The sequence below is a fragment of the Hypomesus nipponensis genome, chromosome 22 (assembly GCF_054491055.1).
Source record: "Hypomesus nipponensis isolate SF chromosome 22, ASM5449105v1, whole genome shotgun sequence".
Taxonomy (NCBI): domain Eukaryota; kingdom Metazoa; phylum Chordata; class Actinopteri; order Osmeriformes; family Osmeridae; genus Hypomesus; species Hypomesus nipponensis.
In genome coordinates this window covers 17,808,032-17,820,058 of record NC_140382.1, presented here as the reverse complement: position 1 = coordinate 17,820,058, position 12,027 = coordinate 17,808,032, and the positions used below count along the sequence as shown (strand labels likewise).

The following is a 12,027-nucleotide window of genomic DNA, read 5'->3' as shown; positions in this document are numbered from 1 at the left end:
TTTTGTTTGTCGTTTTTCTTGCTTGGTTTGCATATCGTTCCTCTTCAGCTGCAGTCTATTAATGAGGCCGACAGGTCAGTCCTATAAGTGAGGCGTGTACCAAGCTACTACACATGAATAGGTACATGTTCACTCCTCACACACACACACACACACACACACACACACACGCATGCATCCACACACACACACACACAAACTCACCCCTGCACACACATGCACAAACACACAATCACGCACACACACTCACATACGATATCCCTTTACCCCCTCTTCCGTTTCCTCCTTCTCTCCAGTGACCCCTAGAGATTACATCAGCAGGACCAGTAAATCAGCTATTCTTCGATTGATCTGACCTTGTAGCGACATCTAGGCTTCTACATGCTTACCTAGCGGACTTGGAAGCATTTGAAGCCCTAATGGTTTGCACTTTACAGTATGCAAGAGGAAAACTTCCATCTCCCCCGTCCTTCTCTCTCTCTCCCACTCTCTCTCTCTTTCTCCCCCTCTCTCCTGGCGTCTCTCTCTCTCTCCTTTTCTCTCTCTCTCCAGGCGTCCCTCTCTCTCTCTCTGCCCTCACTTATCACTCTCTCTGTCTGTCTCAGTGCCCTCCTCTCTCTCATCCTGTAGTGTCGGCCTCCCCCCCTTTCCCTGCCCCCCCCCCCCCCTCTCTCTCTCTCTCTCTCTGCCCTCCCCCTTCTCTGCCCATCCACCTTTCCCTGTCTCTCTTTCCTTCTCCCCCCCCAATCCCTCCCCTCTCTGTTTACTTGTCCCCTGCTCTGTGGCCGGGCAGATCAGATGGCAGATATGTTAATGGGACTTCTGCTGAGTAATGGGGCAGGATGGGAGGCTGACACACTGACTGCCCCCCCTCCGCCACCCCCATCGCCACGGCGACCAGCAGCCCCACAGGATGCACTCTGGGAAACGTCCCGGACGGTTACGGGATCAAGCTTGACGACTCCCAGGCTAGCGTTACAGGAGAGCCCCCCCTCACCACTACAGGGTTCTGGGTACACGATGCTGATCGCACGGGGACACTCCAGACACACTCCAAACAAACACAGTGAAGAAAAGTCTAGAAGGAGGGAGAGAAGAGTGAAAGATTTGAATTAAGGAGTGAAGACTAAAGGAGTAAAGATTGAAGGAGTAGAGACTAAAGGAGTAAAGATTGAAGGAGTAGAGACTAAAGGAGTAAAGATTGAAGGAGTAGAGACTAAAGGAGTAAAGACTGAAGGAGTAAAGACTAAAGGAGTAAAGATTGAAGGAGTAGAGACTAAAGGAGTAAAGACTAAAGGAGTAAAGACTAAAGGAGTAAAGATTGAAGGAGTAAAGATTGACGGAGTAGAGACTAAAGGAGTAAAGACTAAAGGAGTAAAGATTGACGGAGTAGAGACTAAAGGAGTAAAGACTAAAGGAGTAAAGACTAAAGGAGTAAAGACTAAAGGAGTAAAGACTGAAGGAGTAAAGACTAAAGGAGTAAAGACTGAAGGAGTAAAGACTGAAGGAGTAAAGACTAAAGGAGTAAAGACTGAAGGAGTAAAGACTGAAGGAGTAAAGACTGAAGGAGTAAAGACTAAAGGAGTAAAGACTGAAGGAGTGAAGACTGAAGGAGTAAAGACTGAAGGAGTAAAGACTAAAGGAGTAAAGACTGAAGGAGTGAAGACTGAAGGAGTAAAGACTGAAGGAGTAAAGACTAAAGGAGTAAAGACTGAAGGAGTGAAGACTGAAGGACATAATCAGGGAGTGAAGTGAGGCACAGAAGTAAATAAGTCTAGAGTGAAGGACTAGAATAAAAGGAGTCAAGAGTGAAGAAAGACATTCTGAAGAGAGAAGGTCTGGATAGACAGGAGGCCCTGAGCTGTCCTGGTCTCCCACCACAAACACTTCACGGTGTTTCAGATCACGTTGAAAACGACCTTCCATGAAACAACAACAATCGTACATCCTCATCCATCCATGGTCGCCCGCCGCCGTCGCCGTGACTCTTCGCCCCTGCAGATTCACGAGGATGCTTCCGGAATCAAGCTCGTCGCCAACAGCACAGTCATGCAGTCGGAGAGGAACGTGTGAGGATGTAGTGTAGCGGCTTCGTGGATCTGTTTACAGTAATGTCGCAGCTGTCTTACCACAAGTCTACGCGACCCATCCCCCCCCCCCTCCCGCTCCTCCCCCATCCCCTCAAGACATCATAAATCATCGTTAAAAGACAAGCCAGACATCCTGCCAGTACATCTCCAGGCAGCATGCCTCTTCAGCATGTATGTAGTGCTGGATGTAGTACTAACATCTCAGGCCGAGCCGAACACAGACTGAAACTCACACCCCGACAAAGAACAACAGGGCTGAGTCCCAGAGAGGGAGGGGAGGGGGGGGGGGGGGGATGAAAGAGTCTGGGAGAGAAAGAGGAGAGCTCTAATGCCTCCACGCATTATGTGGAATTCTCTTCTCAACTGCCAGGAATCCAAGAATCTGTGTGCGTCCATGCCAGACAGACTTGGGTAGAATGACAGTGAGTCAGGCTTCTTAAAGCCTACTTACTAATACCACTGAGGTAAGGGTGATAGGGCGAGTGTGCGCGTGTCTGTGTGTATAATATGTAATAAACACGATGTAAAATGACTAATTATGTAAAAGTGAAAGGGTTTAATTTCCTGAATCCTTATACAAGGTAATCATGTTCTCTTTCAGAGTGTTCTTGGTGGAGTTAAGGCAGAATATTTACAACTGTAACACATCTGAAAAACGGAATTGCCTGCCAGACTTGAATTGAGACAATCATGCTGAGATCCACCATTTTGTTCAGGACAATGAAAAGATTAAATCCACATCGCTATTTACAATGTCCAATCTGTAAAATAAATTACTATCTACACTTTTATGTAGAGCTCAACCAATTGCACATTCCTCTGCATTTTCAGGTTATTACTATGAAATGAAGTACAGAATAAGGAATCTGCTTTTCAGTTGCTGCGCAATTACACTCAAATATAGCCAAACAATCTGTCTGATTGCAATCAGTTATTCCTGCAGCACCAGAATTCAAGCTGTTCACCGTTTATCTCAAGTTCCGATCTCTGACTTTGCTACTCAACACAACCTCCAATTTCAGAACTGTCCATCAGCCCCAGGTTGAAGTAATATGCAGGCTGTATACAAACTATTATTCTCTCTTATAGGCTATACATTATTTTATTTTTTATATAATGTTGCCACCCTAACTGCTCCCTCAATTTCTGCACTATATAGACAGTGTCGATGTCAAAATGTGCGTTGCTTGTATTGGCTGTGAAAGTTCCGCAGGGCTGCCAACAAAAAACATTTGGTGGGGCCAACCAAAACTTTGCTGCGTAAAAAGCAACCCCCCGAGACGAGCTTTCACGGGTGTTAGCACGTCTATGTTGCTCCGTGTGCCTGGGCCTCGTGACCATTAGCTACTGTTTACAACTTTAGCAGGACTACTTTGCCTTCTCGGCGTGAGAAATACAATGTGTGGCGTGAGGGCGTGTGAACTGGTTGAAATGCGTTTGTCATACGGCCAATACGTGAGAGTTGGCAGTCCTGGTTCCGTTGCGCGGTTCTGTGGGAAAAGGTGAAGCTAACGGCAGCTAACTAGCTAGCCATAGTCACAAACGTGAACACGTCCCAAATCTACGCGCGATTACTTTATTAGCTTCCGGGAGATAGTTAGCTAGCAAATCTGGCAAAAGACTGCTGCACAAAGTTGTTACTTACCCGGATGCCAGGGTTCAGGTCTGAAGCTAGGAGCAAAACGGGGCACCTCCGGCTTAGCAGGTGAGCAAAATTGTACATTATCCCTGCTAGGATATGCTCTTCTGCTTTTGCAGTTCTCCAAAGCACGTGATGACGTACCATTTGGTAGCCAGCTAGCAGTCCTAGCTATCAACCAGTTAGTTCAACCAGTTGTTAACCATGCTTTGTCAAACTTGGTTTCCCTGTATATGCGCTGTTGAGATAGCTAGTATTGTGGTGGGATTGATAGATTATTAAAGCAATAAACCGGTATCAAATTATGATCATAAGTCCTGTAGAGCAATCACTAGGTGTGTTCACTTCATGTAGCACAGCGCAGCCAGCTGTCTTGAAACTGAGAATGCCATTGGCTGCTTCAAGTCAGCCATGCTGCAGGCGGAAGTCGAATGCACCTAATGTCATAGGATATCTGGTTTTCCTTACTTATACTGGCGCTGATAGCAGGTCATATGACCCCCTAGTTCAGACACACATGTTGATGGTTTGGTGGGGGAGCCAGAATGACGTTGAAGCACAAGATGTGGCGCTTCTTGTATAGAGAAATGGCCAGGTTGGAAAACTGCTGTAATTTCCCTGTTTAGAGTGACTATTTCAGTGGAACATTTGTTGTTTAGCCCTTCAATCATTAAGGTTAACACAAACACAGCACAACAAAGGTTGAAAAGTTTCCAAAAAAGTACTTGTTGAGGATTTTACTGTACTTTACTCTGCTCTGCTTTACCCTACTCTGTTTTAGGTTTCTCTGTTCTCCTCTCCTAGTATAGGTTTATACGGTTAGTATAGGTTAATATGTGGATTATGTGGATTTAGAGTTTTAGTATAGTGTATTGAATATTATTTGTATATTAGGAGGTTTACTATATTTTAGTTTATCATAGATGTAATCTATGTTCTGTATTCATATATGTTATGTTATGCCAGGTTGCTTTGCGTTGTTTTGTCCCAAGAATTTCAGTGCCCAGTCTGACCCTGTGTTGTTCTGTGCATCTGACAATAAAAGACTTGAACTTGAACCCTCTAGTTTTCGCTAATCTCCTTTCTGTGTGTCAGATTTTTTTTTTCAAAAGGTTGTTTTTTTTTAAATAAGAAATGTTTTGAAAGTCTCAAAAGTTTGACATTTCTATAAAAGTAAAAAAAACACAAAAAAAACATGTTGAAAGGTTTAAAGAATATTTGGGAAAAAAATGTTACAAAACAAAAGCTGAAAACGTTTTGTAAGGTATAATTTAAAAATCATCATTGATGAGTACTTGATGAGGACTCTGTACTATATTGTGCTCTGCTTTACTCTACTCAGTTTTAGGCTTCTCTGTTCTCCTCTCATTTCACTCTGTGCGTGGAAAAAAAGATTAGAAAAAAATAGATGTTATGGATGACTGACGTTATAGAGACATTCCTGATCACCCATGTCCATATATGAGGGAGATGTTCGAAATTGTCAATGTCAAAAAGGATTCCTTGCGCCTGCTCTGCGTTTCTGTAGTGTCTTTTTGTATTTATGTATTAATATGATGTGAGGTCCATATACTAGTGTGACACTAATGTAGTAGTAAGGGCTAGTTTTTACTCTCTCAGTTTTTCCCACAAGTTAATGTCAGAGCACACACTTCTTTACTTTAACTTGAGTGGAAAAAGTGTAGTCAATACTTCAAATTTTACCAGAGTCTTTTTAAACACGAGTATCTGTACTTCTACTTGAGTGAACGGCGCATGTACTTTTGCCATCTCTGGCGTTGAGTTCATCTAGAGAGGTTATTGAACTGTCTCAGAACCATCTCTGGAGGAGAGTACCATTATTGTACAGGCAGCTATCATGATGGCTAAGACAGAGCTCCTCATTGATCACCTACTTACTTACTGGGCTGCGCTTAAACCATCAATACCTCTCAAACCACCACTTAAGAGGGACATGTGTGTCCAGGCCTGAGGGTCTGAGTGGCCTTTTCAGAGGGCCACAATGACCGTCTAGAGCCAGGGTCGTAACATTAGAGAGAGTGATAGGCCGGAGAGAAAAAAAATAGCATATGGATGGACTCCCAGCGACAGCTATATGTCTTCGATGAGTGTCTCTGATTTAAGACTCTGGAATAAAGGGGGTTCGGCCACGGCGCTTCTAAAGCCAAGCTAAGCAGACAGACGTTCTGGCCAGACTGGCCGGGACTTTGCTCCACATTCTGGCTCCCCCTCCTCTCCCCCTCCTCTCCCCCACCAAACACTTTGTCCTTGACACACTTTCCAAGGTGGACACACTGACCCCATCAGCTGGTGCAGTACAGCTCTCAAGGGGGTCCTGACACCCTCCCCCCCCCCCCCTTCAGCCCCGCAGCATCTATCTCCTGCCCCAGGTGCCTCCACACCCCCACACCCTCACCCCCCCCCCCCCACCCTCACCCCCCAAATGCCTTGGGCTCTCCCTCTCTAAGAGTGATTAATGCCTGTTTACTTCCGAAGGCCAAACCATTTCCCTTGAAGGAGGGTAAGGACTGTTAGAGGGCACTGTGCAGAATGCAGCGTCTCGGGCTTTCACGTGGTGGCTGTGGTCTAGACTGAGAGGAACTTGGGAATGAAGGATCCGACTAACATGGTAGGTATATAAGATGTGTGTGTCTGGGTGTGTATGGAAGAGTACTGTATGGGGGAGTAGGGCTGGACTGGGACTAACACTTGGCCCTGGCATTTTTGCTCAGACCGGCCCACCACGATCGGTCGGACACCACCCACCAGTACACCAAAAGAGTTAAGAGATGTGATTGGGCCAGCCCAGTGTCAGTATGGTAAATTAACCAATGTCGCTATCCCTGCTTTACGGGCCGGTCGTTGGCCAATTTTAAGTTTATAAAAAAAAAAAAAAAAAAAAACATAAATAAATAAAGATTCATATTAAATATCATATTGGCCCCAAGTGCAGGACCACCGGGCATTTGCCTGGTATGCCAGATTTCCATTCCAGGCCTGTGGGGGAGTATGAATGAATATGGGGGAGTATGAAGGAGTATCAAGGAGTATGGGAGAGTATGCAGGATTATGGGGGAGAGAGAGCTCTGTCATGATCTGCCGGCTTAATACTGAGGGAAGAGATGGTTTCCTTCAAGGTTGTATCCGACGGTGATACCAGAACTTAATCAGACGACGGATCCAATTTCGCCTGTGGATATTCTGCTCGTTCCAGTCTTGTTGAATGGTCGTCTTTTCACCTCCGCCACAGCAATGACGTGCCTTGAGCCCGGCTGAATCACCTGGCAGACTGAGAGCCGATCAGGATGTTTTCCCAACAAACACACGTGAGAGGGGAGGGGCACGAGGAGTTTTAGTCCAACCCAAGGCTCGTTGTTCCAGATCTTGTTCTGTTCCCTTCCGTGGCGAACGCCCCCGTCTTTTGACGTCCTCTGACGCGCTCTGGACATTGCTATGCGGACTGTGTATGCAACCCTGCGTAGCGAGGGGCTCCGTTAGATTGTTTCGGCGTCTGAGGGAAGATAACAGCGTAATGAGGGTTGGAGATAATGAGTCGTTCCCTACCGTAGTCCAGCCAGTCCGGGTTTATCATTTGTGCTGACGAAGGCTTTCTGGTTTGCTGCAGAGCAAACCCCCCTGCCTCCCTTACCGTTCCTTAGACGCGCTACTCACAAGAGGTCAAAGGTGACAGGTCAGGGTTAAGATCTGGCTCGCTTCAGGGGTCACTGTGGAACAGCAGTGGTGGTCCCATTAAGCTCTATTAGAGCAAAGTATCCAAACACACGGTTTCATTTCTCCATGGCCTGCACAGTTCAAGCACCGCCCTCCACACTGCACCACCCGGTTTGCTGTGATGACACGGACAAGGCGGCGAACGATAAATTAACCTCCCGTCCTTCTGAACCCTGCCGGAAACAAAAGAACTAGCTAAAGTGGTTCAAACGGGTTATATAGAATGTATTCATCGTCCCAGAAAACCAATTATGTTTGATATAATTGTGGAGGTAGTGACATGGCGGAAAGACCTCCAAGTAAAATGGAAGACATCTTTGTTTGAAACCGTCAAGATGAAGGTGGTGAAGGTCAATGAGATGGTTATGACATGCAATAAAAAGCCGGAAAAAATTACCGGCTTTACCAAAGCACTATCTTTTCTAGTCAAACCAGCTTGACAGAGGTTGCATAGTGCTGCAGAGAGAATTATTAATCTCAAATCAGCTTTCACTGGTACGTTATATTACAGGCCAATAATAGTCCTTTATGTGTCTACCAATGAAAGAGCAAACAAACCGTCTGCGGCAACGAAAATACGCGTTGATTGGAGTCACGCCGTTCCAATTCACCGTTGACACAAACCAAATCGTTTTAAGAATACATTCCTTTTTAAACGTGAAACAAAAAGGATCGTTGTATAGAAGTTGACAATTTGTGTGTGGAGACTGGCGTCGGCTCCTGGATTCGTGTGGTCGGCAGAGAGGAGGCGAGGCGAGGCCGTCACCTTGCTGTTGTCTCGGCGTGACACGCGGGGATGACAGACAGCTAAATCGATATTTTGTCTTTGGCCGCACTGTTTTTTTTTCTTCATTTTTTTTTTCTTGGAGAGAAGCCCCGTTAATGGAGGAGGACTGTAAATACATGGAAGGTTCCTGACAAATGAATCCATTAACATTTCCCTGTGTCGCCTGGCGAGCAGATTTGCTGTTTTATGGGGCAGGAAAAAGGAGCCTGTAAATCTGAGGCCTCGGCCGCAGAGCAGAGCACAGGCCCGAGGAACGCATCTCCCATGATGCAGCACTTTATCTCCCCCCAAATGGCATCTTTATCTGCCTAAATTAAGTTTTGATTCCTTGCCACATACGGCGCCGCAAATCACTTTTAATACTGATATGAGGAGCGGCAGTAAAGTGTGCCCAAAGCCACGGAAAACAGGTTTATGGTGTGGCGCACGCTGTCGTCACTAGCAGGCACTGTCTCTCTCTCTGCGGCTTACAGTCGTAAAGAATCACCTCCCCAAACCTCTGCTTTGTGTGCAAATCATATCCTGCCATTTGTCATCATCCATCTCTCTTCTCTCTCTCTTCTCTCTCTCTTCTATCTATCTATCTATCTATCTCTCTCTCTCTTCTCTCTCTCTCTCTCTCTCTCTCTCTCTCTCTCTCTCTCTCTCTCTCTCTCTCTCTCTCTCTCATTCTCTCCCCCACAGGCCTGCACGCTGTGGAACATCAGCTATCTGTCTGTGTCTCACCGAGCTGATGGGCGAGGGATCCCTGCTAAACAGAGCTTAATTTATAGGTACGATTAATTTCCGATTTCCTTTTTTCAATTCGAGATGTTTATCTGTTAAATTGGAAGTGATCTGTTTGGGGGAGGGGTGTGTGTCTGTGTGTGTGTGGGGGGGGGGGGTGGATTCATGTGCTGGCTCCCAGCATGTGATCATCAGCACTCACACCCCCTACAGTATGTAGCTGGAATGGAGCTCAGTAGGGGGGGCTGGGGCTGACGCAGGCCCAGCAGACAGCAGCTCTGTGGGGCCAGGAGTAGCACTAGCACACTGGTGGGTCCAGGGAACCACCCCACCACCCAGCCTGCCTTCCGCACTCCCATTGCCAGCTGGGGTGAACAGGACGAACACCAGGGGTGCCCGGGGTAACTTCTGGAAAGGGAACACTTAGCTAACCGCCGTAATGCCCCCTCCCCGAACACTCCCCATTCCTCAGGGCCTGGTGATGAGATAATGACAGTGTTGAGGTTTCTCCCAGTCTCAACAGTAGACCTACTGTGCAGCGCCTCTGCTCCTGTAGCTAGTTCCTGGGCCCGTCCAGAGAGGACCAGAGTGGTCCACTGTGTGATTTACGTTCCTGTGGCTCGCCCCGCCACGCGCCTCCTCCTTTTCTCCTTCCCGCTCTAATTAACAACCGCGCCGTTAATAACACAAAAGTGGGGTATTCAACGTTTTTATTCGCTCTTAATTTAAATTTGACACACAGATGGGTAGAGAAGTCACACTGCTTTATCTACGCGCTAATTATTTTTTTAAATTATTTTTTACATAAAGGTTCTGTTTGATCACTCCGCTATTTACATGGAATCCGCAAAGCATTGACATGGCCGTGATAAGTAATCCTGCCTTTTACTAATGCCTCCCTCTTAATTAGTCGTTTGTTTACTTTCAGTTTCTCTGTGAGCAACGAACACTTAGTTGTCCAAGGACTGTCTATATCAAGGAGAACATAATTTTAACACAGCAACAACTGCTACAGTTTGGGTTTCAGTTGTCTGGTGGTTTATGAGAAACGTAAACATTCAGCAGACAGCAAAGTGATGAAGTAAAAATGGAAATGATAAACTCTGCATATCTCACAGGAACATATTTTCTTCATTTTATTTCCAATTTGCCTTTTTTATTACAGTATATTTACCACATTAACATATTGATCTGCAGTCACTGAATCACAGTGCACATAACCACACAGAAATGGAGAGAGAGAGAAGTAGAGAGTCAGGTTTTGATTATCAGTAGTTTATTTGAGGGATATTTGGAGGCCTATGGCTCGGTATGTCTCCCCTGTCCCACAAGAGTTCTGAGAGAAAAAAAAAAAGCAATTTCCTGCATCTCGTAACTCAAATTGAAATGCCAGAGAGATGACAGCTGCCCATTGACATCATCGTTCATTCACCTACAAAGGGAGGGAAGGTGATGAGAATACCTGTTTTTTTTTTCTTCTTCAATTAGATTTACATTTAAAAACTGTTATTTTCAATCTTCCATTTTTGGGGGAAGGCACAGAGCTAGTCTACATCAGATTTTATATTAATCTCAAGAGAGTTGGACTAGTTTAAGCTTCTGTTTTGCCTACATAGTTCCTCAGCAATAACAAATGTGAAAACTCTGGTTTCTAAAATGGAAAGCAAGTTTGTGTGAAGCGTAAGGGAACCCATACCTAATCAAATTAAAGCAACTATTTTACATTAACATATAGTCAAAGCACCCAAATCAGACATCGTCAGTCTTATGGTAAAGGCTTTTAATAAACCTATAAACATGATGATGTCTTTGTCTTGGTCTGCAGTGAAATGTTCCATCACTGAGATATCCCTATCTCTAATATATCCTTCCTAATATATCCCACCTAATACCATCAATAATATCATCACTAATATCATATATAATATCTCCTCCCGAACATCATCCATAATCATATCCCTAACATCTCCCCCCAAATATAATCCTGAACATCATCCATGATCTCATCCCTTACTGATTTCATCCCCTCCCTCTCCCCTCCTCCTCAGTTGCATCCATCTGTGTTGACCCTGAGTCATGTCACACTGGGACAGAACGAGAACACGGCTCAAACAGTCCGTGTGTTGCCCCTGGAAACAAAAACGCAGTCCCTGGTCGCGTGGATCACTGCCTTCAACGTCGACTGACAATGCCTACTGTATAACAGTCTCCACCGCCACACGGCTTGAAATGCTGTGTCAGTGATGTTTGCATTGTGTGTTGTTGTGTGAAGTGCCCTTTACCTTTTGTGTCTCATTTGTTGGTTAAGGACAGAGCACTGAGACTGTGTGTGCGAGCGTGGGAATGGGACAATTTGTCTGTCCGTGTGTGTGTTTGTGTAGGAGTGTGTTGGTGTGGTTGTGTGGCAGGATGTGTTTGTGTGGTTGTGTGAGAGTGTGTGTATTGTCTGCGGTTGCACAGTACGTGGTTAAGTGTGATGGTGTGAATGTGTTTGTGTGTGTTAGGGTGTGTGGATGTGTGAGTCTGTATGTGGGAGTGTATGAATGCAATATGTGTGTGTTGGTATGTGAGAGAGTGTGTATGTGTTTGCGAGGCTGTGTGAGAATGTGTGTGTGTGTGTTCCATCTTTGCTGCTCTGTAATCACATTATTGATCAGGTCTTGTTACACAACTAGACTGACCCTAATTACCATGGTCTAAATTAGAATGAAAATGGCTGAGGCAAAAACAAATGAACAAATGCCGCTAAAGAAATTGTTCTCTGAATAAGGTATTGTGAACAGGGTTGTTGGATGGCATTATTAAATAAGTAACTCTTATCTTTCTGTGTTTATCAGACCGGCATTTGGAAAGGATAGGGAGGGGGGCGGGAAGGCAATACACGCCTGTAATCATGACCTTAAATGAGACTTAATCAATTTCGTATCCTACGCCGGCGTCTCTGATCAATAAACACCGTCCGTTCCTCCGCGACCTCCACGCCGGGTTTTGTTGCAGCCGCCACATACAGGAGCCGTTCGTAGTCGTATTTGGATTGGTGGAAGTAGCATGGT

General features: G+C 45.5%; 1 long non-coding RNA gene across 1 annotated transcript; it reads left to right on the top strand.

The window, feature by feature from the left end:
- Positions 1-2,978: 2,978 nt before the first annotated feature.
- Positions 2,979-11,715, top strand: LOC146236977 (uncharacterized). The gene is made up of 3 exons (XR_014740970.1): positions 2,979-3,795; positions 8,933-9,021; positions 11,023-11,715. It is a non-coding gene; the product is annotated as an uncharacterized LOC146236977 (long non-coding RNA).
- Positions 11,716-12,027: the final 312 nt, after the last annotated feature.